We start from the raw sequence: 25,259 nt of genomic DNA on the forward strand, positions 1-25,259 counted from the left end.
CTTTCAGCACTGCTTTCAGCAATGAAAAGGACTGTCAAAACACCTTCCCAGAGGATTACAGGGCTCCTGCCCAGGAACTAGTGGAGAAAGTTCGGCACTTACATGAGTACAATGCCCCCAGCTCCAGTCCATGTGTAACAAGAGCAGCTTTAATGCACATTTATACTAAGGCCAGTTAACACTTTCAAACTCAGTGCAAGAATTTCACTTCTGTTCCACAGACTGTTAAGAACTTCTAAAAATACACCAAATGTATTCTTCTCTAAGTGTGTGTGCTTCCCAGTTTGCAAATAGAATTGTTTTCTTAATTAAATACTGTCTTTTTGTTTTTCATATCTGGGTAATACATAATTTTACTAAAGACCTTTTTATAGTCTTCCCATCAACCCACTGCATATGCAATCACATTCCACATGCACAGGTATCAGTATGCATACATGTTTCTTCTGCTCTCTTTCAAGCACAGTAACTATGAATTTATTGGTAAACTTGGAAATGTTGCTAATTTCAGTCTTTTTAAATACAGTTGGTAAGGTGGTGCTGCTCACTAGAATTCAGTCAATGATGGCAGGCTGCCAGGACAGGATTGGGTTAGACAAACACCTGAAAGTCCCAGCCAAGATGTCCCAGGGGATGTCTCTGTGTCCTGAGATGTTCAGACATCAGCTGCCAGACCAGAAAGAGCCTGATAGGTCCTGTCTCTCCTGTGCCAGACCCCTACATATGTCTTAGGTGCACAAGAACATGTCAAATAGCACTAGATTGCTACACATAGGCAGCTGAATCCAGTTTCCAATGACTTTCTAAGTAGAGTGAACAGCAAAACTGGCCACAACAGTGAAACAGCTGAGCTCAGTAGCTCCAGTAACAGCCTAACCTCACCTTTGTGCTATTAAAAAATAGTTGTATTGAAAATAGCAACTACTTGAAATGTTACCCCCCGCAAAGGAATCCCCAAGAAAACTAAAACCCCAAAATAATAGGTTCCCACAGACTATAATGGAAATAGCCACAGGACATTACACAGCATTTCTCAAATGGAATTGTCTGGATTTATTATTTCAATGTACCTTGTAAGTTAAGAGGAGTTTGTTGTCAATCATAGAATCACTGAATCCTAGAGTAGTGTGGGTTTAAAGGTCCTTTGAAGATCATCTAGTCCAACCCCTCTGCAATGTGCAGGAACACTTCCAACTAGATCAGGCTGCTCAGAGCCCCATCCAACCTGACCTAGAATGTTTCCAGGGATGGGGCATCCAGCACCTCTTTCAGCAACCTGTTCAAGCGTTTCACCAAGCTCTTCAATAATTTCATCCTTAAATGTAATCTACCCTCTTGTTTTGTTTTTTTTTGTCATGTGCCAGCAAGCCACAGTCTAATATTTGTGTCATTGATATATTTCTATATTTTTAAACAGGTAAGTATTTCAGAGTAACAGACAAAGACCATCACCTCTGGCCTCCTCCTCACCCTTTCCCCCAATTATCTTGTAATTGAACTTGCCTTGGACCTGAATAATAAAACCAGTTGAAACTGGAGGGATATGTCTGTCTATAACCCAGAAGAAAAGTCTGCCATCTTTTAGAAGCCTGCAAAGAAAAAAGTGTAGTAATGTTACAGAAAGAAAGATGCAGACTCTGCACAGTCTGTGTCCATGCAGCATTCTAGAGAGAGGCACACAGGAAAAGTTTCTTCACTACTGCTAACTGATTGAAAATATAATAAGCCAAAAAGAGGTTCCCTTCTCCTGTGCAGGGAAAATGATGTCCTGTGAAGTCAGAAACACAAGCACAAGATGAAAAGGCAGAAGAATTTATCAGAGAATAATGGATGAACCATTATAGGTGCTTTCACGGAAAATGTAAGAGAATCTGATTTGCTGCAAACTGGGAAACTGCCAGAAATCATGGCAAAATATCATCAACTGCTGGGTTCAAAGGGCTGTAATCAGTGGCCCCACGTTCAGTTGAAGGCCACTCACTAACAGCACAGCCAGGGGTCAATAGTGGGACCAGCACAGCCTAACCTCTGCATTCATGACCTGGACAATGGGCCAGACCCTCAGCAGAACTGGGAGCAGTGGGGTGAAGGTGCTCCACGCAGAGCAACCTCAGTGGGCTGCAGAGATGGCCATAGGGGAACATCACACAGTTCCAAAAAGGAAAGTATCTGCACTGGGAAAAGGAATACTTCCACACACCCACACAGGCTGGGGAACAAGTAGCTGGAAAACAGCTCTGCAGAGAAGGACCTGGGGGTCCTGGTGGACAAGTTTTCTTCAGGCCAGCAATGAGTCCTTGGAACAAGTAAGGCCAACAGTGTCCTGGGGCTGTGGCAGGAGGAGCATTGCTAGGAGGATCACAGCAGTGATCCTTGTCTTCCACTCAGCAGTGGTGAGGCCTCATCTGGAGCACTGTGTCCAGTCATGGGATCCCAATGCAAGAGAGACATGGACTTACATGGGCAAGTCAAGCAATGGGCCAGAAAGATGATTGAGGGATAGAAGCAAGAGAAGGCTTAGAGAACTGGGACTGTTCAACATGAAGAAATCTCAGGGAGCTCCTACCAATATTTAGGGGAGTAAAGATACCTGATGTAAGGAAGTAAAGAAGTGGGAGCCAGTGACATGACAAGAAGAAGTGGGCACAAACAGAAATAAGGGAAATAAGATTAAAAATTAAAATACCCCAAACCATCTTTCTTATGGTGAGACTGGTCAAACACTGGAAGAGGTTGCCCAGAAAACTTGTGGAGCCTCTATCACTGGGGAGATTCAAACTCAAATGGCCATAGAGCTTTGAGTAACCTGCTGCAGCTGACTGTGCTTTGAGCAGGGGAATTGATCTAGAAAAATCTCCAGAGTCCCTTCCTATGTTATCCTTCCTGTGAGTATCTGTAACTGTAGTTTAAAAGGGCAGATGAAAAAGCAGAAAAATAACATTTTGCTTTGTCTTTTCTATGCTTAACTTCTAGAGTGAAATTATAACTACGTAGTTACACTTGTCTGTGTACTCCATTCACCATTTGTGCTAGACTCAGGAGCAGATGGGTTGACCTCTCTTTCATTTGATATCTAAACCTCGTGTTTGTTTTCGAACTATATCTCTTTCCAAAATTAAACAAGGGAATAGAAAATCAAAGTCACCTACTCTGCCCTATAAAGTACTATAACAATATAATGGTGGCAGAGAAAGGAGAACAAGGGTTCTAAAATGTTAAAACTTGCTTTCATGTAACACTGACATAAATTAAATGAAAATTATAATACATCATAAAATTAAAATTCAGTCACAGATTTTACTTTACCAACAACACAGTTTTAGAGTATAAAGAATATTGCATTATTATCAAAGGTACAGACAAAGCACACATGACATTTTAGGGGATTTAATGTAGTAAAACTTATGCTAAAGCTGTGGTAAAAAAGAACAATTTGATACATTTTAAATGGCTGAAGCAGAAATAATTTTAATTTACTATCTGCATTGGGACTAAAACCAAAACATTACCACAGCAGGTTTTTTGCTGCATATTGACCTCAAGGGCAAAGTAGTTGGTCCCATCACTAACAAGAAGGAAATAGTGTAGAAAGGTGTTTGGAAAGTTTACCACTTTCTAGTGGTTTGTATTTCATTGTCGCCCTTTAACTCTGCATATGGGTCTATGACTGCTTAAAGGGAGACCACATACAAGTAATCATAATTAACAGTTCAGAATAAAATTCAATATTCTGCAAAGGCTAAGCAAAAATGTGATCCATGTTGCTGAGGCAAAAGGTTGGGCTAGAAGTGACTTTTTACAAGAGACCAAGTTCTGTACCTGAGCTGGAGCCTGCACCCCCTGAAACATCAGAAAATCTCTGATGAAGATTCTTAGCCAAACACAGCTCTCATTCATGACTAACAGTTCTCATGGTCAGTTTTAGATAGCAACAGGAGAAGGCAAGAGGAAAAAGAAACCACAAATTATTCAACTAGTTCTCAAACGTACTTATAAATGGAATTTATTTTCTTGAAATTCAATGTTTTATTTCATTTACAGTTTGCAGCTATTAAATATGAGGCAGTTGCTGTGTGAGTTGTTCCAGTACACACAGCTGCATTAACAGCTAGCTACAAACACTTTTTACACTAGTGGGTACTTTCAAGAACCAAATGTCTCTTCAGGAAGTTTTACCAGCAACTTTTTTTCATGTGCTTATGCAGTTTCAGCGATTTTGGTATGTTATTTTCCACATACATGCACTTTTTTCTGTCTCTGCTGCCTTAAAACTAATTTCCACTCATCTGTGGGCAACACTAACAACGACACTTCCATCTGTTCCTCGACAGGATTTTCTATCCTGTAACTGTTGACATGTAAAGGGCATTTTCTATTTTGTTTGGACATTAATTGTGCTTTCTTTGGATTAATCATTTTAAACAGAACTATGAAATAGCTTTAAATATATAGGTCATAGCAATTATTGTGTTATTTATATTACTAAACAAGTCTGCAGCAGATGGCCTCCAGGGCTCTGGCCAGAAGAACCTAACTCCTGCAGATTTATTTGGTGCTTAGAGATACTACCAACTAACTTCTCCAACCTGCTTGAATGCCATTGTGCCTCTCATTTGATGCCAGCAAAAATATTCCAGGCTTATTTGTTTCAGCACCAATATTCCTCCAGGCCTTCCTGGTACCTGGCTATATAAAATGTTCCTACTTGGGCCATGGGTCAGAAGCCATGCCCCTGCAGTAAAATGAAGCAGCACCAGAGACCCTTAGCCATCCAAGGCATGCAGCCTGGTCACATCTACACTTGCTAGTACTTGGCTCCGTTCTTTTTTGGAGCTAGGTGGTACCACTGCGGCCATTAGACAAAGTTGTTATATTGTTATAGTTGTGTAGGGGTTTTTTCATTCATAAATGCCTGAAAAATACAAAGACTGTACTGCAGCCCTCCAGGGTGACTTCTCCGTTTCACAAAATGTGGGCTGGATGCAGTGTGATGGCATGGGCTGGTTGAGAATGCAAAGGCTGCTAGAACAGCTCTGGAAGACCACATGAGGTGAAAAACATAATGTTTGGTGGAGGCTTTTTAATCCTGACTACTTAACATGGCTTCTGGTGCAAGTCCACGCTGTTGAATGCACCCAGGACTGTTCATCAGAGTGTTCACAGGCCCAGAACAGGGCAATGCTTGACCAATCTGAACAACCAGTGGTTCAGCACTAAAGGACACTCACTGGTCCTGTTTCATGTATCAGTAAAAACATAACCAGGGAAGTAATGCCAAATACTCATGAAAATCTGACCTTATAAAGTGCTACCCCAAGTTTTCATAACATAATTTTTTTTTCCCTATGCCTGAATTAAAGGAGCCCTTAAATGTATTTATTGTATTCCACCCTGATCTACCAGAATTTTTATGCATGTGAGCCCCTTTAAGATCACTGTTTTTCAGGATACTGTTTGTTTAAGCAAGCCTATGCATGTCCAGAAACTCTGGGACCATTGTTCTATGTTGGATCATTCACATGCTCAAAGTTTTGTGTTTGCTGTACTGTGACTTTATATATTAAAAAAAAAAAAAGCACCTGAAACCAGTATTATATACATATATACATATGTATATAAAATAGATCATACATACAACCTTCAAACTTCTGATTCCAAAGCCTTGCAGTTGTATTTTTTAGTCTTATAATACAGGAATACCTACAAAAATGTTACTGCTGCCATTTATGATATGAACATAACTCAAAGGCACAAGATCTGCATGTACTCACACTATTAGGCACAATGAGAAAATCAACACTATGTCAAGTTCATTTTTTTCCAAGGAGATGTGGAATAATGACATTTTCCTACCTAAAGTTTCCCTTAGCTCACAGACCAGGGCAAAGTGCAAAGTGAAAGAGCTTTCTGTGACTTCACCACAGTAACTTACCAACTCTTGCTCATATCAAAAGAAATACATGCATTCATTATTTTAATATCACACATGAGCTAACCTGCTGCTGACAAACCAATTTTATAAACAGTTTAATAAAATGTACTCTGATCAACAATACATCAAGCACCTCAGTGGTTCTTTTATATATTTGCACATTAGACAAACTGAGTTCTGGAATAAGAAATGACCTGAAGGATTTGATGTGAATCTCAGAAAAAAGGTGATGTTAGTTGCAAATAGGAACATGAAAACTGTATCAGATCAGGCCAAAAGTCCATTCTGTCTTTGACAGCCTCCAACAGTTGTTCCAAGGAAAGGGCAAGTACATCAGGCTACTTCCCTGGGGCAAACTCTGGCAGAGTGAGAGCTCTTAGGGCTACCTGAGCCTTTAAAGAGTATTCTCATGTTTAACAGTCCCTGATAGATTTTCTTTCCATAAATCTGCCTTATCTTTTTGCAAATTCCAGTGAAATTTTAGGAATCTGTGACACTTCCAATGAAGTTTAAGACTACTTAAAATACTTTTTGTTTTGAGACTGCTGCCTATTAGCCTAATTTGTTTTCCAAAGGTTTTGCATTAGAAATTAAAATGAGGAATCACTGTCCATTCAACTTGGTTTCACAAACCATTGCCATTATTTCCCCAAGCTACTTTTCCCATTAGCTTGTCTTCCAATTTCCATTTTACTTTCTACTTACTATGTGGAGGAATTTCAGATCTGTGAAAAATTTTGTCACATTTTCCATATCTTTTGTAGTTACTGTACCCCTTCTGAGAGATAGGAACTGCAGTCCCTGTCCAAGCAGAGAGCATGTCACCATAACACAGAGTAAGAATCATGACATTCACTTCCCAATGGCTGCTAAATATTACCTTATTGTGGAAGCACAAGGCTTTATAATGCATCTAGACACTCAGCTTTATCTCTTTTCCTATATTCTTTATCTCATATGTCAACATGTCCATCATTTTATTGTTCAGTAGGAATCAAGAAGTCCTTCTGCAACCTGACAATTTTTCTTAAACCTAAATAACTCAGTGTGAACAACAGATTTTACTACTCCAGTGTCCGCCCCTTTTTCCAGATTATTTATACCTGTGTTGAACAGTACTGACCTTCAGACAAACTCCTTTTAAGTCCTACCTGTTACACAATCCATTGAATAAGATGATAATCAATTCCTAACCTTTCTTTTCTACCCTATCTTTCTACCAAGTATCCAGCCATCTGAAGGTTGTAATCTTTATCTCATTGAGCTTGTTCACCAGTGCACACCACCAATTCACACACTAAGGTGAAGTATTCCAATTTTTGTTTCGAGTTTGTGCAAAGTCAGGAGCTTGTAAGACACAAAAGGCTGGCTCCCCAATCATCAAAACTTTACATTATTTATATGTTTTAGCCAACAATGCCATTAGCATTACACAATTTTTTCATTAATTAGCACTCACACCCCTTATATGCTAGTTATAACCCTTGTTTCTCATGATAATTAGTCCACATGCACAATTCTTTCCTCCATTTGAGTTGAGAGTTTGTTTAGAGTAAGTGGTCAATGAGCTGATTCTCATGATTTCCTACTGCTGGACTTACCTTTCCCTCAGTTACTATTCAATTTACCTGCTACCCTGGCTTCTACTGGAAACATCTCTTCCAACACTTCTACCCAAAAAGCAGCATTTTAGCATGAAAACCTCCCTGAGCTCCTCTCTGATCAGCAGGGGGTTTAGTTTATTCATTACATTTTCTCTGCGCTCCTCTCACACCTTACCCAGCAGGCATGCAGACTCTGTGTCAGGTTCCTGGTGCTTAGGGAAAAAATTTACGGCTACTTTTATTATCTTCACAGAATCACAGAATCAATTAGGTTGAAAAAGACCTCTGAGATCATTGAGTCCAATCTAACAGCAGCATGTCAACTTGGCCATGGCACAGTGTCATGCCCAGTCTTTCCTTAACACCTCCAGGGATGGTAACTCCACCACCTCCCTGGGCAGCTCACTCTGAGGTCTAATCATCCTTTCTGTGAAGAATTTCTTCCCAATGTCCAACCTAAACTTCCCCTGGCGCAACTTAAGACTATGTCCTCCTGTCCTCTTGCTAGTTGCATGGTGTTCTTTTGCAAGTTGATCCTCAAAACATCATTTTTTAAAAAAAAAATTTAAGTGGGGAGGAATGTGTGCACTTTAGTGTCTTGCAACAGTCCAGGTGCTCTGGTCCAGTTTCCTCACTTAGATGCAGCTAAGGGAAACATCCCTGGTGATGCTGGATGACAGCCAGCTCAAAATGAGCCAAGAACATGCCCAGGTGGCGAAGAAGGCCAATGGCATCTTGACCCATATCAAGAACAATGTTGCCAGCCAGACTAGGCCTTGGTGAGACTGCACCTCCAGTAGCGTGCTCAGTTTTGGGCCCCTGATTTTAAAAAGGTCATTGATGTGCTAGAGTATTTTCAGCAAAGAGCAACAAGGCTTATGTGAAAGGTCTGGAAAACATTATGAGGTATCATGAGGAACAGCTGAGGGAGCTAAGGGATGACCTCTTTGCTCTCTAAAACCACCTGACAGAAGGTGATGGTCCCTTCTGCCATGCCTACAGTGAGAGCACCAGAGGAAATGGCCTTAAACGGACTGGGGAGATCCAGATTAGATACTAGAAAAAAAAAAATTCACTGTAAGAGTTGTCAGATATTAGATTAGGCTACCCAGGGAGGTGGTGGAGTCACCACCGTTGGGGATGTTTAGGAGGTGTCTGGATCTGGTGCTGGGTTGATGTGGTTTAGTGGTTTTGGGGTTGCAGCAGCAGCAGAGGACTGATGGTTGGACCGGATTATTCCACCTTGGTGATTCTACAATTCCAGCCTTCAAACATACTGAAGGATAACCCTGCACTTCGCTACCTCCTTCTCTGCCATTTTTTAGGCACCCCAGCTCATTTTGCTGTTTTAAAACTACCTATTCATTTTCTCCTTTGCCAGAATTCCCAAAGAAACCGTGACCTGTGAGAAAGAGTGAATGACAGGCAGGAGGAAACCCCCGAGACGCGCGTCCCGGGATGACCTCCCCTCTTGCTCCTGCCATTCCCAAGCGGGTGGCGGGCGCCTGAGGCCAGGTGAGTACGGCTGGCTAGGAAGGGCAGGGTCGGAAGGGCTGGGTAGTAAGGCTGGTCCCCTGCCTCAGGGGGGTCGTAGCCGCCGCCCTCACGGCGCGGGCGGCGGGCGGCGGGGGGCGGGTCGGGCCCGCCCTCAGCGCGCCCCGCGGCCCCGGCGGAAGGAGCGGCCTGGCCCCTCCTCGCCCGCTGCTTCCGCCCGGTGTCGGCAGAGACAGCGCCGGCCGCCGCCGTGCCGGGAGCCGGGGAGCCTGCCAACGGGGAAGGTGAGTGTCGCAGCGGCCGTGCCCTGCCCTCCCCTGCCTCCCCTGTCCCTGTGCCGGGGCCGAGAGCCGCCCCGAGCCCGCGGGCCGTCCCCCTCCGCCGCCGTGCGGGGCTGACCCGCAGCTTCGCCCAGCAGGGAGGTGCCGCCAGCCCAGCTGTGTCGGGTGTCAGCTCTGTTACGGACCCGTTGCAGCGAATAACTGGTGATCTCTAGGCGTGCGCTTGAGGATGGACTGACACATCCCATGCCGAAAGAAACGCTTCGTGCGTGCTCCCTTGACTTGTTTTGTCATGGAGGAGACTTCATGAAACGAGTCCTAAGTGGTGTCTCCTTTGCAGAAAATAACTGAGGTGATGCTATTTGTGGTGTTTTTTTCTGTGTGTTAGCGCTTGTTCCTGTGAAGCATCTCTCAGAGCTGAGTGATGCTTGTTATCTTGGTGGCGTGTTATAAAACAAGAAACGAGGGAAAAGTCTGTGACCTGAAGGGCCTATAAATAGGAAAAGAGGAAAATAAGATTATAAATTCTTAAAAGCTAGAAGTGAGATGAGATTTTTTTAAGTGGAAAGAGGTGTATTTTAATGGAGGTACTGGTTCAGAAAAGCAGGGCGTCCTGCAGGCTCACGCCCTCTTTCCAAACCTGCTGTCTGCCAGGTTTGCTGTCACTGCTGGTTCTGGGGCGTCATCCCTGTCATCACCCACCTTCATGCCTGTATTTACTACATAGGAGAAGAGGTGCCTGTGCCAGACAGGGTGAGCAGCAGGTTCAGGAAACAAGTAAATGCTGGAATGGAAATGTGCAGTGAAAGAAATTAAGGTAATAATGAAGGGCTATTTGAGGCATGACAGTTGATGAGAGCTTTCTTAGTGGTAAGTTTTTTTTTGCATTGCAAAAATTTAGAAACAGCTTATTTTCTTGAGACATAGCTATAATAATAAAGCCTTGAATGACTTGAGTGATGCAGACTCTTATTTTTTTAGGTGTTGAATACTCCTGGCCCTCTGGGACCTTATGGTGCCCAGTTAAGGCCTGGGAGTCCCTCCACATGGGTCTGTGTCAGAATCTGGATATGAATCTGTATCCCGTGTGCCTCAGAGACTGAAGCCTTCAGTTACTAATTGTGATTACTACAGCTTCCTATTTTCTTGTGACATTTGCTTATGATGTCAATGAGGGAAGTGGTCACACGTTTACATGCCTGGGTAAGCGGCGACACTAAGACTTTATACCTTCCATCATGGAATTACTACAAGGTTTATATCAAAGCAGTCAAAGTCAGTGATTTTTTATGAATCTTGGACAGTACACTAAGCCAATGACTGTGAGACAGGCAAGCATGCATAGTTCTTCCTTATGTAGTTCAGATACTCTGAGTATCCACTCAACTTGCAATAAGGTGCAGTCCAGGAACTTTCTGGAATAGATGTGCTGAGGTCTTAAAGAGCCACTGTGGATTTCCCCATCAACGCATCCTTGCCTTTGACTCATAGGTAGCTCTGGTTTTCCAAACATCCAGCCTCAAGGACTTCTGTGGGCCAGAAATCCACTAACTCACTAACATCTGTTAGTTTTTGACACACTTCCTGCTACTTCTACATAGCATTATCTATTTCATTTGATTCACAAGGACAATTACAATAAATTGTGTATGAGTAATGGTAAAACAAAATTTCCAGTATGACTGGCCAAGCCAAAGAACTTGTCAGTAAATTTGACAAGATTTACCCTACAGCTTCCTAATTGTATTGTTTTCAGTGCTGTTTTTTATTTGTTTTTAGTTGATAGCTTTGATTTCTTTTAAATGAAACTTTATTTTCCCATTCTTGTGGTTTGTTGTAATGAGGGCACCTTGTCTGGAAAAAGGGGTGGTCCCAGTTTTGGATGATGTCTAGCTTATTTTTATTGAGTATTAGAATCAGAATTTCAAGGTTTCAGCTTTAGAGCATGCTATGTATGCATTTGTACAGAAAACATGTTTGCAGGATATGAAGGACAGGTAGTTTTCCCTTACTTAATTCAGGCATGCTCTTAATAGCAATGTGACTGTTTTTTCTGCAACTGACAAACTGCTGTGTTGACACTGAAATGTTTGACAACATTGGATACCAGTTTACATGTTGAATGATGACATTTAGATGTCTTGTGAGGCTTGTAAACAACTTATACTGGGGGAAGTAAATCATTCTGGTAAAAAAATATTCATAATAGGAAAAAAACCATGTAATATGAAATGTCTGAGCTTAAAGAACAATTAAGTGTGAAACAAATGGCAGTTTTCACACTGAATACGAGCCTGAGTACATAATCACTGGTGAAATGAATGAGAACTGCTTGTTTAGCTCGATGGGGTTGCACAACCACCTCATGTAGTGTGACAGCACCTTGTTACCATATGTTAGGTAATGCTGATGTGCCAGAACAATGTCTAACCAGTGATGCTACAACTTCAGGTTTGGCAGGATTTCTCTCATCATTATCCTTGTTTCTTTCTTGAGTATTTTTGCTTCCTCCTGCTGCTACCATGCTGTTCACTTGGTTCTTTCCTTTTTCCATCTCATCTCTAGCTTCCGTTTAGATTCTGTTCCCATTGTCTTTTGTTTAGACCAATTATTTATTCAAATCTTTAGTTTTAAAAAAAAGCCAAAGCACTTGCCATACAGACTTTTCGCAGAGTCTGAGATTTGGAATGAGTATCAGGTGATAATTAGATTTTTATTTGAAGCTGTGATGAGCACAGGCTTTGTTCTTGTATGTATTTGTTCAAAGTCATGAGTTATCAGGATTTAGCAGAGTTATCTTGATGGGAGGAGCTGGGCTCTTGTGCAAAATGCTGTAATAGAGTAATTTCAGGGGTTACTGGTGTGGTGAGGAGCAAGCTGCAGTTTTCCCAGCATGGTGAATTGTCTTTGGATCCTCTTGTGACTGGGACAGTAGGTCTGTATGTCCGAGCTCTGGGATGTGTGGGCCTTCCTGCAGCACTGGTTCTGGAGAAACCTTCTGGCTCCTGCACCACTGTGTCCAGCCTGGCTGTTCAGTTCCCTGTCCTGCTCTCCTGATGAGCAGAGCCAGTGCTTCTTACTGGGAAGGACTCGGACTCCAGGCCTCACATCAGTAGTACAGACATATTGCTGTAGTGACTTGGAAAGGGATCTAATGCTGCTGTTACTCATGTCTTCTGATCGTTGCTTCTCCTGTTTGACTTCTGTGTCCTTTGCACAGAGCTCTGTATAGTTTGCTTTCATGTCTCTGCTTGCAGTGCCTTCCTAACCTGTTTGGGTGAGTGGATGAGTATCAGAATGTACAGCTGCTGCAGGAAACATGAGGAGGTGGTAAGCAGCAAGCATGGGTTGAGAGGTTACTGAGAATGCAGCTGTGACTAGTAAGTTGGTCTACTGTGAGTTGATGGGATTTTGACTAATTCTTGTTTGTCCTCATTAGAAAGCAAGAAAACCAGCAGCAGCTGGAGAACTAAGCTGAAGGTGGGATAAACAGTTGATGTAAGAACATACACAAGTTGAAATAATAAAATGAGAAGAAAAAGGTGTTCAGAATTTGGAGCATATTTTTAGTTAAAGGAGAATAACTAACATGGGAATATGGAAGAAACAAAGAAATAAGGGATAGTTCTGTGGGAAGATTTATGCTGAACAGCATAGGAAAAGATGGGGGAAGCCAGATCAAGGGTAGTGTGATGCTACTTGTGGACTTTTTTTTTAAATTGTACTTGTGGACTTTTTTTAAAATTTGATATTTGCTTCTTGCTAGTATTCATTATGCTCTTTGAACTTTGCATTGCTTGACAAGACAAAAGAAAGGGTAGTGCTCTCCATGAAGTGGTGAATCTTATTCTGATAGGAGGAGGAAAAGGAGTTATCAAACATCAGGTGAAAGAGATTTGCTTTTTTCTGCTTTTGCCTGTTATTATTGCTGCTGAAAGATGGATGTTTCTTCAAATGCTTAACTTCTGAGAGCTGTGGTGTCAGTGAATACGTAGGTTGCTGTTACTTTAAATTGCTGCATTTTTATGTTTCATTGAATCTTAGGCAGGTTACCTGTATTACTTAAACATCTGCCCAACAGAAATGTGGGACCTGTAGTTCTTTTGATGTAGGAGAAAAAATATGAGTATAGAATATATGGTTGAAGAGCCAAATAGTTTTTTGGCATTTTTTTTTTCTTTTGAAAAGTTCTCATTTTCCCTAGGAATAGTAGGAACCACATGGTAAAGAAGCATCATCTTTTTTTAGTGGGCAAGTTTTTTTTCCCAAACTCTTAGACCACAAGCAGGCTTATTTGCATGAATGTTTCCTCTCTCTCAATTCTGTTTTCAGTTTCTTCTTGTCCATGTGTCCTTGATAACCTAACCTGTTCCTTCACTCTTTTTTTTTTTTCTTTCTTTTTCCAGCATATTTTGATATTTCTCTCTCTCCTTTGAAGCAATACCCTGTAAAAGGCCATGTCTTCTTCCCATAATTCACATAACTGTTCACTTTTGAACATGCTTTGGTTTGTGTGGTGATTTGTGCTGAAGTTTAGAGGCCAGGGATGTTTTTTCTATATCCAAACACAAGCATGATGGGTTCTTGTTCATGATCCCACCTCTAACTTCACGCAAGTTTTAACCCAGTCTGTAATCGTGGTGTTGCATTTCAGTTTTGCCCACTGCCTCCCAAAATACTGATGATCAACATAATTCTAATAAACAAGTTGCATACTTTGCAAATTTTACTATATTTGTGACAATTTTTTTCATGCTATCCATTCCAAAGTGATTTATTCTCCCTTTGACTTTCTGGGAAAGTTTATTTACAAGATACTCTTGACATGAGTCTACTGTCTTTGAAATTTGTTGGTCAGAGGAGACCTGGCATGTAGTAAATCCCATGGAGCTGGCTAAGGCCCCATGGAGAATCGAACAATAGGAACTGCTGAGACAGCAACATGAGTTCCATAAGGCAGAGCTACAGTATCCATGAGAAGCAAGAACAACATCCTCGTTGAAGGGCCTGAAGGCAAGCTGGCAACCATCCGCCCATTTGTGATAAGGGCCCCCATCACCCTTTGGGGCAGAGAGGTTCTATCCCTGTGGGGAGCTTCCCTACGTGTTCCCACTCAGGATTTCTAATCGGGGCCACTGAGGCACGCGCGCTGCCAGAAACACCTCGTCTCACCTGGAAATGCCACAAGGCAATCTGGATTGAACAGTGGCCCCTCTCTAAAGCCAAGCTGTGCGCCCTAAACACCCTCATGGAAGAACAGCTCGCAAAAGGCCACATAGTAGAGTCCGATAGCCCTTGGAACTCTCCAGTCTTTGTTCTACCAAAGCCTGGGACAAACAGGTGGAGGCTCCTCCACGACCTTCACAGAATCAACGAGGTGAACGAGGACATGGGCCCCCTCCAGCCTGGCCTGCCCTCCCCATCGATGCTGCCTAGAGACTGGACACTTGCTATCATAGACTTTAAGGACTGTCTCTTCAGCATTCCTCTGCACCCTTAGGATGCACCACGGTTTGCTTTCTTCGTTCCCTCTCTAAATAAAGAGGCTCCACTCAAAAGATATCATTGGTGTTATCTTCCTCAAGGCCTAAAAAACTCACCCACTATTTGCCAGTGGTACGTGGCTCACATCCTGTCTCCCGTTGGGAAATTATTTCCAGACGCTATCATCCACCATTACATGGATGATATCCTGGTGTGTGCTTCAGATAAAGCTTACTTGGACAAAACAGTTAAAAAGACTATTGAAACCATAGAAAAGGCAGGAATGGAGATTCGTAAGGATAAAATACAGTACACCAACCCATGGACTTACCTTGGAGTCCAGATCTGGGAAAGGACCATCGTACCTCAGCAGCTCACCATAAACGACGACCCAAAAACCCTCAGAGACTTACACAGCCTGTGCGGATCCATCAACTGGGTACGTCCACTGCTAGGAATTACAACAGAGGGCCTTGCTCCCCTGTTCAATCTTCTTCATGGGCCTAGGGACCTGGACTCTCCCTGCACTCTCATGGCAGAAACCAGAGGTGCCACCACCAAAGTCCAGGAAGCCGTGTCTTCACGCAAAGCCCATCGCTTTGAGCCCAGCCTGCCTTTCCAGTTCATCATCCTGGGAAAAGCACCTGGATTCCATGGACTGATTTTCCAATGGGACTCCCAGCTTCGAGACCCTTTGTTGATATTGGAATGGATTTTTACAAATAGCCAGCCTACAAAGACACTTACTACCTACCAGGAGGTCATAGCACATTTAATAAAAAAGGCTAGGACTCGCCTCCACGCTTTCAGGTTGTAAGTTCAAATGCATATACTTACCAATAACTCTTACAGACTTTGAGGATTTGCTCCAGACCAATGAAAGCCTCCAGTTTGCCCTAGATAGCTATACGGGTCAAACTTCAGTTAAGATCCCAAAACACAAACTTTTTAACCCTGATGTAACCTTCCATTTGATTCCAAAACGAATCCAAAGTAGAAAACCTCTCAAAGCTCTAACCCTCTTCACAGATGGCTCAGGGTCTTCCCACAAGTCAGTGATTACATGGAGAGACCCCCAAACACAAAATTGGGAATCTGACATACAAATAGTGGAGGGATCTCCACAGATCACAGAATTAGCTGTTGTCAGAGCCTTTGACAAATTTAAAAACGAACCTTTCAGTCTGGTCACAGATTCAGCTTATGTTGCTGGGATAGCTATGAGAGCAGAACATGCTCAAAGAGGTTTCCAATCCAAAGTTGTACCAACCGCTCTCTAAATTGATACACCTGATCTCCCACAGAAAGCAACCTTACCATATAATGCATGTGAGGTCACTCACTGACCTCCCAGGTTTTGTTGCAGAAGGTAACAGAAGAGTGGCTGCATTAGCAATGGCAGCAGAAACTGCTAATCTTTGCCCAGGCAAAGTTGTCACATGCGTTTTTTCATCAAAACGTACCTGCCCTTATGAGAATGTTCAAAGCTCTCAAAGGATCAGGCAAAGGCTGTTGTTGCTACATGTCCGAACTGTCAAAACTATCAGATACCATCTATGGGGACGGGAGTCAATCCCCGAGGTCTGAATAGCTGCCAGCTGTGGCAGACAGATGTAACTCACTTCGCACCTTTTGGAAGGTCAAAATATGTGCATGTATCAGTCGATGCGTTTTCGGGAGCAGTATTTGCATCATCACATCCAGGAGAAAATACACTGCACACAATAAAACACTTTCTCCTCGCCTTTCCTGCCCTGGGAGTACCAAAGAAGATTAAAACAGATAATGGACCTGCCTATACCTCCTGCAAGTTGAAGGAGTTCTTCAATCAATGGGGCATAGCACACAAGACCAGCATACCTGCAAACCCCACAGGACAATCCATCGTGGAAGGGACACATCAAACCCTCAAAAGAGTCCTCGATCAACAGAACAGAGACACGAGAATCATATCTCCAGTGGAAAGACTTTGCAAGGCTCTCTATGTCATCAACTTCCTGAACTGCACAGCATCAGAGCCTGACCCACCAATACTTCGCCACTTTGCAAATATCACCCAAGCAAAGCTCACTGAGAAACCACCGGTGCTCGTGAAGGACCCTGAAACACACCAAATTTCTGGGCCTTACCCCAGTTGATTACCTGGGGTAGAGGATATGCGTGTGTGCCACTACCATCCGGTCCGAGGTGGTACCCAGGAAAAAACATAAAACCATACCTAGGCACTGCAAACACTACTCCTGCAAACGGGGACAAGAACTCTCCTGAGGCAAACACAAGACCACCTCAAAACCAAACCAGCTCTGCCTGGAGACGAAGACGTCGCTGAATACCCACAAACACAAGAACAGACCGCCCCATCACAAGACAGCAGACAAAATTGAAAACTAAATAACATTCTGCTGCATCAAGCAGATGTTAGATAGCCTTAACACAAAAGTGTTCTCTGAATTATGTGTTGTTACCCTTTTTTGTATTTCAAAAAAACCCTATTATTCCCTCTTTCTAACCTTTTAAAACCCCTTAGCCTTCTACCCACTCCTCCTCCCTTAGTGTAGCTTGGAAATTAAAAAAAAGGGGGGGAGGAGGGGAACAGAGAAAAGAACAAGGGAGAAATCCCTCTGATCATAAAGATAACAAATTCTGCTTATATTCCCTATCAGAAGCCCTATTCCTGCCCAAAGATGAAAAATATCTCCGTTGGTGCTGTCCTCACTGCTGCCTGGATGTTCTTCACCGTACCGCATGCCTTCGGCTGGATTAGCCCACAGCCTAGCCATAATGTTTGGGTAACCCTAGCAAAAACATTAAAACAGGACAACATATGCTTGTCCATGGGAAGCATTGATAACCCACTTTCCACACAGTAGGAATTCCCTTTGTAGCAGATGACTGGCCTGTCTATAACTCAGAGATCCTCCACACCACAGGTAAGAGACCCAATGTGGCTGATACTTGGGACGAGTGGACAAAAATTTTGCCCGATGCTCAAGAGGAACCCCAAGAATTAGATCTGTTGGGGTCCTCCAAGGCCACATATTGTGTCAAATTTTACTTTAGATGTCCAAAAAACAATTGGCCAGAAATTGACCAGAACAAAAACACATATCGAAAAGAGATATCACCAATTAACAAAGCCTATAACTCTCACGATTGGTGCAGTTACACGGCTCGTGTGATTTCTGTGTCCTCTCTCCATCCCAAAGTATTACCCAAGGGAATGTTTCTCATCTGTGGTGACAGAGTATGGGCTGGGATCCCCTCCTGACTCCAGGGAGGTCCCTGTACCCTTGGAAAACTTTCTACCCTTACTCCAAACATCACCCTGTTACATAATTGGAAAAAAGAAAGCAAATCAAAAGCTAAAAAAGGTCCTACACGGAATTTGATGAAAATGTGATCCTAAATTATACGATTGGAACAAACCAAAAAAGATTGCTGTCTCCCTGTTCTTACCCTGGGTAGCTGCAGCTAAAGCCCTCAGTGAAATCAATCACCTCAGGTGCTGGCTCAGTAAACAAGCTAACGCTACATCTGCAGCCCTGAGTGATCTCTTAAAGGAAGAAGAGACCACAAGACATGCTTCTCTCCAAAATCGAGCAGCAATCAACTTCCTGCTGCTTGCCCATGGACACGGCTGTGAAGACTTCGAAGGGATGTGCGGCTTCAACCTCTCTTCACACTCGGAATCCATCCATGCGAACATCCAGAAACTGAAAGATCTCGTGAAGGACTTGAAAGTAGAGAGAATCCCAGACTGGGTCAATGAACTTTTCGGGCAGTGGGGATTAACAGGATGGGTTGCATCTTTGGTTAAGGGAATGTTGTGGATTCTCCTTGTAGTTGTTAGTGTGTTAGCTATGTTCTCATGCCTCGTTCACTGTTTCAAAAGAACTATAGCGAACACTTTTTTTCTAAAAACAGAAAGTGGAGTTGTAGTAAATTCCATGGACCTGGCTAAGGCCCCATGGAGAATCAAACAATAGGAACTGCTGAGACAGCAACATAAGTTCCTGTCTCCCTGACCCCCGCCCCAAAGCTTATCTCTGTAACCCTATAGGCTATGTTACTTAACCCTTACTATTGGTCAAGTCTGGATTCCCCTTAACCCTATAAAAGGGGCCTACTTTAGCCCATTCGACAGAAGAGCTGTCGCTGGCACCCTTCACAGACTGCCCCAATAAACATCGCTGTGGAACCCCAAGGCGCTCCCTTCTCCTCTCTCGCCGTCTGCTGCAGCCTCAAGCCAAGGGCTACCTACCCTAGCAAGCAGGAGCTGAGATCCTAAGAGAGCTTTCAATCACTAAAGGGCTGATAATCACCGAGCTTGCTAAGGGGGTTAGCCCGCGGCGATCGGCCTCGAGCTAGCCTAGCTTTCGGGCACCCTGCCTCCCTGAGGACTGCGCTCCCAGGCTATCTTGCACTGCTTGATAATAAGGCCAGAATAGAGGCTTTATTATACTGGCATAGTTTTGTTTTTTCCCTGGAAACCTTTCTTACCATGTAGACATTGTACTTCAGCAGCAGCTTTTTATGTTCTTTCACGTAGATACTCTATTTGACTGAGGTTTTTTGCTGACATTGCAGTTTAGTCTCAGAATATAAAGTATATTTATTATACCTACATGTTATTCATGTCTACTACCTTCTGTTTATTCCCCTGTGAGATTTCAGTTTTAAAAGCCCTGGTTTTTCTCTGGATCCAGTACTTTACTGCAGTATTTGGAGGGAAAGAGATCTTTAAAGTTGTTTTATTTCACCAGTAAATTTCAATAGTGCGTACAAATGAGCAGCTTTTTCTTCATTTGAGACTAAAAGGTTTCCCAAAATCCCACTTTGTGTTCTGGAAAATGCTTCATACTACACCAAATGAAGCCATCCTCTTTGCTTTCATGCAAATGAAACTATCATTACTTCCTAGAGTAGATTTGTTTCGTTAAGCAGCAGCTGTCTTGCTCATTTCATTTTAGGTCTCTTTCAAATTATTTCAGAGCAACTCTTTCAAATTATTTCAGAGCAAAGCACCTTTTTGGAATAAGGTTGGTGGGGAATCCATCTGTTCCTGATTTGAGTCCTCAAATGGATCTTTCCAAGCTAACAATGGACATTCTTAGTGTTATCATCAGGCCTGTGCATTGACTGGGAAATTGGGAATTTGCTGGGAGAATAGCTACCACTTTCTTGTAATCTGTGGGATTCCCAACCTTGATTTTGCTTATGAAGTTACTTTAAGAAAAAACAAACCAAGACAAAAAATGTTTACTCATTTGGGGTCATTTTCATGTTGGTAGCTCTCAACAGTTCAGAACCAGTTTGCTTTTGAAAAAGTGAAAGTTACCATCTTGTGATTAAATAGAATAGTGAGTCATGATACAAAGGACCTCTTCCACTGTATCCTGAAATGTGTTTGATAAAACATACTCCACTTTTAGAAAGTCCTGTCTTGTTCTTTTGGATACATTTGTGGTGTCTGGTATTGTGTGAAGCCTCAGGGACCCTTGGCCACACCAGGGTAACTTCTCAGAGATTCCTCCATGCTCGCTCTCACTCCAGTGTTCTGTGTTTCTAACCAAGTGTTTAATTCTGATGGCAAATGGAGGAGCTTTGATCTAGCTGGTAACAAAGGACATGGACTCTGCTCTTGGAGCACTGGGCAAGCATAACTGGAGTTTTGTGACCTTTGTTAAGCTGAAGGTCTGTGATTGCCAAAAGAGAAAGAGACCAGGCATCAAACTTAGAGTGTTGTTGCCAGAGCCATAGTGAAACATATCTGCTTGCCGACTGTTAAGTGCTGTGGACCACCAGTTGATGCTTTCAGAGGCGTGGCTGCTTTCATAAAGGCTTCATAAAGGTTCATAAGTGTGCCTGATCCCCATGGAAGTCTTTCATTTGCTTTTTCACCTTCTTGAGAGCAGCAAGGAAATCAAGGCCAAGAGTACTTCCTAATCCATTTTCCCAGGGTTTTGATCATCTTATCTGTTGAATAATTTTGTGCCACACCAATGTATCATTGTGGGATCTGAAAATGTTTTCCAATTTCTTGATTCTCTAAGTCCAAAACTCTTTCAAATTATTTCAGAGCAAAGCACCTTTTTGGAATAAGGTTGGTGGGGAATCCATCTCTTCCTGATTTGAGTCCTCAAATGGATCTTTCCAAGCTAACAATTTTTGATTTGTGAATCCTGTCCTGCTTTGATGAATAGCTGTCTCAATAATTGCTTTTATAATGTTTGGCGGTGACATGTGCACCTTGTCTGGTACAAAATGAATACCCAGAGGCTATTTTCCCTGCATTTCTAACTCTGGGACTGTGCACACTTTCTTGGTCATTGCTACAAGATTATTAATGGTAATATCATGTTACAAGGTCTTGCAGGTAGATACAGTTTTTAAACTAAGTTTCTCCTTCTTTAAGTCTTTGCACAGTCCCCCATATGTTGTCTATGAACTACTTTCAGACTTGAGAAGTGATACCAGTTTTCATTTTGCACTTCAGCTTTTTATCATTACAACCCTAAACATGAGTAATTTGTGCCCCATTTCCACGTGTCACTGATATTTTTACACAGTCTTCAGTGAAATTCTCCCAGCAGTTTTACTCCTTGAGGGAGTGGCATGGGGGAATGACACAGGAACAAAACAAAGGGAAGGCATTGTATTGCAAGCTCATCAAGTGATCACTAAAAACAAGGCTTCCTAATTGCTTCACTGGTTTTAGAGGAAAGCAGTGTTATTTTGTATAACTATGTTGCTTCGATTGATGTGTCTGCAGTGTAAATTTTTTAGCTTTGTTCATTTTTACAAATAATGCCTAACAGTTTTATTTATTAATTCAGAGCTAGTGTGAAAGGGACTCGTATACAACTTTGACAGAGAATTGTGCTGGAAAGTACAATGAAGAAATGTTTCATTTTTATGTGCTACTGGCTGCTGCTGCTTTTCTTACACAGAATTGGTCAAGATTTGTGACTGATGTCACAACAGCTTGCAAAGAATTTGGCCTGTGTTTATTGTTTTCCCTGAGAAAATCTGGCATCCATTGTTTGTTGTTTGTCCAGATAAATCTTTGATGAGATCTGGACATCATGTGTCATGTCATAGCTCATCTCTCACATCATGAAATCCCCACTTCCCTTGTTCCTCTTTGCAGTTTTCTTACCAGGTCACTCTGTCCCTTTCTAGTTCCTAGCTATGAGCCTGTAGGTTCCAGTCTGCAGATCAAAGAGCTTATGTCGGGTCTAGATGATTCTCCTGTGGGAGTAATGTAGAAATTGTCAGAGCCTTAGTGTAGAAGGCAGCTGAAGGAATCTTGCTATTTTTCCAGTTATTCTTTTACATAGTCACATAAAATCACGTATTAGGGCAGGGTTTCTTTTTTATTTAACCTGGTACAGTTAATCAATAGAATACATCTGCTTTAGTTTCCTATATTTTTGGGGAGCTGGTCTCATTTAGATTACTTTTCTCTGACCTAAATACTTAGTTATTGTCATGGACTATGTTCATGAAACTCTGCATTTACTATGGTACTAGAAAACTTGTTTGAGATCCTTGTTTTATCTCCTGCTTTATTTTTTTCTGCTGTTTTAGGACCATAAGAATTGTAAACTGTTGATTTGTGGAAAACTCTGGAGAAAACTTAGTCCATCCTTCTGCTGAGATCAAAATTACCATTTTGTCCAGCTGAGTCTTAAAAACCTCCAAGAAACATTCCATTGTGTTCTTAGCAACTAGTTTTTTATGATGCCTTGGAGTGTCAAGACACAAGTTGTGGCTGTTGCCTCTTGTTTTACCATCTTCCATTGCAAAGAAAGCTTTGGCTATGCTGCTTTTGCAGGTCTCCTTCAAATGGCTCTAGGTTGCTATTTGATTGCAGCATGGGAGACTGAAAAAGCACAGTTCATAAAGCTTTTCCTCTAGCCTAGTTATTTACTTGACCCTCCCAAGTTTTCTTGTGTTCTTGATGTGAGGGGCTTGAACAGAGCTGGGCTCAGTGTTGGAGGTATGTTTCTGATGAAAATCCTGAGTTTTGTAGGTGCCAGTATTGACCCAAGATTACTTGACAGCTGACAGACAGTTGTTGATTATCTTTTAAGCTTGTTCAGTTACTTCTCAAAATATGCAAGTCAGTTTATTCAGCCTGCATTTCCTTGGCCTAGAAAAGAGAATGCAGTGGGAGACAGTGCCAAAATTCTAAATAACACAGTGTGCATTACATTTACATATTTTCTTTCATTCTTGTGGCCAGGTATTTTATAATTAAGGGCAGTTGCATTGCTTAGCATCGTTTGCTCGTGGCAGACTGGTCTCTTTTTCTGATTGACATCTCTTCCTTTATGTGATCAGAGGAACTTACACAATACATGCTCCTGTGATTTTTTCCTGTGGAGTCAGCTGAGCCAGAACTGCCTATAGTGCCTTGGGTGCTCTTTCTTGCCTTTTCTGCTGGAAAATGGCCGTGACTTTAAATATCTTTTCATCCTTAACCATCAAGACCTCCACTGATTTACAGTGGTTTTTAATAAACAGCATCCTTGCAATTGACATTTTATGGTGTATCTAGTCCAGTATCACGAATTTACATGCATCCAACTTTGTAGGTTATCCCTAACATGTAGTCCAGGTCCTTTCTCAAAAAGGTCAAAGCAGGTCACATTGCTAAAAGCATTGTCCAGTTGGGGACTGTCCTGCCTTTCAGGGCAACTTGCATTATTTGATAGTCCTAATTGTGCATGTAGGGGAAACCTTTATTATTGGAATTTCCTTCACGGCAACTTTTGACTATTTTTCCTTGTCCTTTGGACATACATCACATGCTTCAGCATCCATATAATCTAATTGGCTTTCTCTAGTACACTGATGTCTTGCTTGTCTGAGGAGTCCAAAACTAGACACAGTTCTCCAGATGCAGTCTTTCCAATGCCAAGCAGCAGGAGATACAAACATTCCAAGATTGCAGGCTATTCCTTGTGCAGCCTTGTATACACTCGAGCTTGATGGTTACAGGGGCTCATAACTGGCTCATTTTCAGCTTTCCAATAATTTGTGCCTTTTTTTGGAAAGCCACTTCCTAGCTTTTGAGCCCCTAGTCTGTGTTGCTGCATTGGGTTGCTGAACTCTTGGTGCAGGACTTTCTATTTGCCCTTGGCTTTCATGTAGTTCCCACCTTTTCAGCCTGTCAGGGTCCATTTGGATAGCAGCCTTGCCCTCCAGTGTTTCAGTTGGTTTGTCCTCCTCCCCCAGACATTTTGCAGGACCCTTCTGAGAGTGGCTCCTGTCCTGTGTTCAGTGGAGACATTGGACATTATTGCCCAATACTCATCCTTGAAAGACATCATTGGTAAATTAATGCTTGTTTCATGTTCTTGGGTACAACTTCGAGTGGGATTTATTATTTTATTTTTTTTATAACTTTTTGTGAACTGAGATGAGGTTGACTGGCCTAGAGCTCCCTGGACACTCTAACCATGGTGGTTGCCTTTTTTTGCAGTTTCCAGGCATGGTTTCCAATCATAGAATTGTTAAGGTTGAAAAAGAGCTCTAAGATCATAGAGTCTGGCTGTTAGGCCAGCACTTCAATGTTCATCACTAAACCATGTCCCCAAGGGCCACATCTACACATTTTTTAACACTTCCAGGAATTCCACCACTCTCCTGAGTAGCTTTTTCCAATGTCATTGTAACTTACCAGAAAGGATAGAGAGTGGCCTCACAGTAGCCTTGACCATGAACACCTTGGGGTGTGTCTCTTATGATTTTATGGAATCTTTTATGTCAAATCTGCTGCAGTTGTCCTTTCTCCTTTATTTTGGTATCACCATTGTTTTATGCAAGTTACCTTTGCCCTTGTGGTTATCATTGCATGTTTCACTACAGCATCTTGCTTCAGAATAGGTACACCAACCTGTTTGTCCTGTCTTGTGATTGAATAGTTTATATGCCAGATATCCATTTAATTACTCTGATTACATTACATGGTGCTTGTCTGAGTTTGTGATAACTCTTTTATTGAACACTCTTAAAGTGTTGATCAAATTTTGTTATTTCCAAATTATCTTTGAAATAAAATGTCAAGTCCAAGTAATAGTGTAGGATAGAGCAGTTAAAATATGTTATCAGGAAAGAGGCATAAATAATTAGCCCGATGCTTGCAAAGCTCACTTAGCTTTACTATCAGCATTTTACTTTGGAGTCAGTTGAACCAAAGATGAAAAGAATTGGTCCTACAGCAGAGATAATCTCCCCTTTGTGGATAACTCTATTTCCAGGTGCTCCTGTCTGAAAAAATGACTGCAGGTGGCTTCTGGATCAGTAGGGAGACACCTAAATACATGTGTTGGTTTGCAGGTGCACCTGCATGTCTTCATATGTTTTTACTATGGTCTTTGTTAACCAGGAGAGGATTTTTCTAATCTGGAGGTGGCAACCAAGAAACTGATCCCACAATTATTCCCCTAATCAGTT

At 42.1% G+C, this 25,259-nt stretch overlaps 1 protein-coding gene across 1 annotated transcript in view; it reads left to right on the forward strand.

Annotated features, from left to right (window-relative positions):
- Positions 1-9,157: 9,157 nt before the first annotated feature.
- LDAH (lipid droplet associated hydrolase) overlaps positions 9,158-25,259 on the forward strand; it is a 117,583-nt gene continuing 101,481 nt past the window's right edge. Inside the window, exon 1 of the mRNA XM_071440037.1 lies at positions 9,158-9,314. The gene's annotated coding sequence lies outside the window, so the exon portion shown is untranslated. The remainder of the gene's footprint in view (positions 9,315-25,259) is intronic.

Source organism: Agelaius tricolor, unplaced genomic scaffold (genome assembly GCF_023055355.1).
Source record: "Agelaius tricolor isolate 1412-34295 unplaced genomic scaffold, bAgeTri1.0.p SCAF_1, whole genome shotgun sequence".
NCBI classification, from domain to species: Eukaryota; Metazoa; Chordata; class Aves; order Passeriformes; family Icteridae; genus Agelaius; species Agelaius tricolor.